Source organism: Priapulus caudatus, unplaced genomic scaffold, assembly GCF_000485595.1.
Source record: "Priapulus caudatus unplaced genomic scaffold, Priapulus_caudatus-5.0.1 Scaffold701, whole genome shotgun sequence".
NCBI lineage: Eukaryota > Metazoa > Priapulida > Priapulimorpha > Priapulimorphida > Priapulidae > Priapulus > Priapulus caudatus.
The window spans coordinates 78,945-80,997 of record NW_014577762.1 but is presented as its reverse complement, the minus strand read 5'-3'; the positions used below and the strand labels follow the sequence as shown (position 1 = coordinate 80,997).

The 2,053-nt window shown below is 53.2% G+C and overlaps 1 protein-coding gene across 1 annotated transcript in view; it reads left to right on the top strand.

The window, feature by feature from the left end:
• Positions 1–2,053, top strand: part of LOC106812925 (breakpoint cluster region protein-like) — a 33,834-nt gene that overhangs the window by 10,074 nt on the left and 21,707 nt on the right. The window lies entirely within an intron of this gene.

Sequence of the window (2,053 nt, the reverse complement as noted above, 5' to 3'; positions counted from 1 at the left end):
ACCATGCATACGCGCACACACGCGCGCGTGCAGGTACGCGCGTATACACTCGTGTGTGCGTGCGTGTGCGCGGTGCGTGTGGACTGGATTAGTGGGTTTGGCGATTTTTTCTATTTCTCCTCTCCAAACGAGAGGCCAGGATGCGATTAACCTAAACAAACAGCGCGCCGTTGCACCGACGCTTTTGTAAGCAGAACCGGCCGGGATTATTTCCGCGGGCGAAAACGGTCGGATTTGGCTTAAAACGCGGCCTGACCATTCAACGACTGCGTGACCTCCCGCATTCCCCCCTCCCGGACTAGTAAGAGACTTCCCCAACTACAGAGCTTGTGAGAATCCTTGCACGGAGAGTCACCGGTGGGCATTCTTGATTTAAGACTGATTTCGGATTTAGTGCGTTGCCTAGATCGCCGACAAGAACTAGTCTCTCTGCTTGCTGCTTGCTACCTGCCTATGCCATCGCGACATCTCCCAGGTGTCTTCCCGTCGCCATGCCGACAGCAGTAAGGCACATATATGGCTTCGGTCGTGCGAGGGCTCGGGTCTAATTGCCTTACAGTCCGGTGTCATGCACGGATGGCTGAACCCGCCTCTATGATACACGACGCGCGCGGCGTGGGCGGTGACATTTTGCGAGAGACACGAGGGATGCGCTGCTGACTTCAACCGCTCGTTATAACCTACTATCGTATGGCTGTCGTACGGCGGCGGCGCGTCTCTTACAACACGTTGACGATAGTCTGTAGTCGACGCAGGCACGACGTTGGCGATGACGATAGCTTGACTTGACGCAGGCACTACGTTGGCGATGGCGATGACGATAGCTTGTGGTTGACGCAGGCACGACGTTGACGATGACGATAGTTTGTAGTTGACGCAGGCACGACGTTGGCGATGACAATGACGATAGTTTGTAGTTGACGCAGGCACGACGTTGGCGATGACGATAGCTTGATTTGAATCAGGCACGACGTTGGCGATGACGATAGCTTGATTTGACGCAGGCACTACGTTGGCGATGGTGATGACGATAGCTTGTGGTTGACGCAGGCACGACGTTGACGATGACGATAGCTTGTGGTTGACGCAGGCACGACGTTGACGATGACGATGACGATAGCTTGTGGTTGACGCAGGCACGACGTTGACGATGACGATAGTAGGTGCGGAGGGGTGACGCTGGGGCGGGGCGAGATGTGTGCACTGAGATGTGTAATCGGGGAAAGACGTTAGTCTGTTACAGGGGAGATTTGACGTAGGTGAAAGATGTGTAGGAGGGATTCACACGCGTGGTAAGACGGTAGGTAAGAGTTGTAATGAGTGTGGGGTTGAGGATGGGGTGTACACATGGGCGTACGGTATACACGAGGTGTGTAGGTCTGTATGTGTGAGTGAGTAATGTGTTAGGGGCGGAGTAGGGAATGGTGAGATATGATCGTGTTCTACGACGCATCGACTGTGATATAATGCTTAAGCAGAGATTAATACTGATGAGTAAATCAGAAACAGCGGGCGTTGTCATAGCAGTAACAGTAGTAGCAGCATCAGTAGCGCCAGCAACAGCAGTAGCAGCAGCAGTAGTAGCAGTAGTAATAGTAGTGGTAGTGGTAGTTGTAGTGGTAGTGGCGGCGGCGGCGACGGCAGCAACAGTAGACCCAATAAGAACTGCAGCAGTAGCAACAACAGCAACAGTATCAGCAGCAGCAGCAGCAGCAGCAGCAGCAGCAGCAGCAGCAGTAGCAGTAGCCCCAACAAGAACAGCAGCAGCAGTAGCAACAACAGCAACAGCAAAAGCAGCAGTAGTGGTAGTGGTAGTAGTAGCAGTAGCAGCAGCAGCAGTATCAGCAGCAGCAGCAGCAGTAGTGGTAGTAGTAGCAGTAGCAGTAGCAGTAGCAGCAGCAGTAGTAGTGGTAGTAGTAGCAGTAGCAGCAGAAGCAGCAGTAGTGGTAGTGGTAGTAGTAGCAGTAGCAGCAGCAGCAGCAGCAGCAGTAGTGGTAGTAGTAGTAGTAGCAGTAGCAGTAGCAGCAGCAGCAGCAGTAGTAGTGGTAGTAGT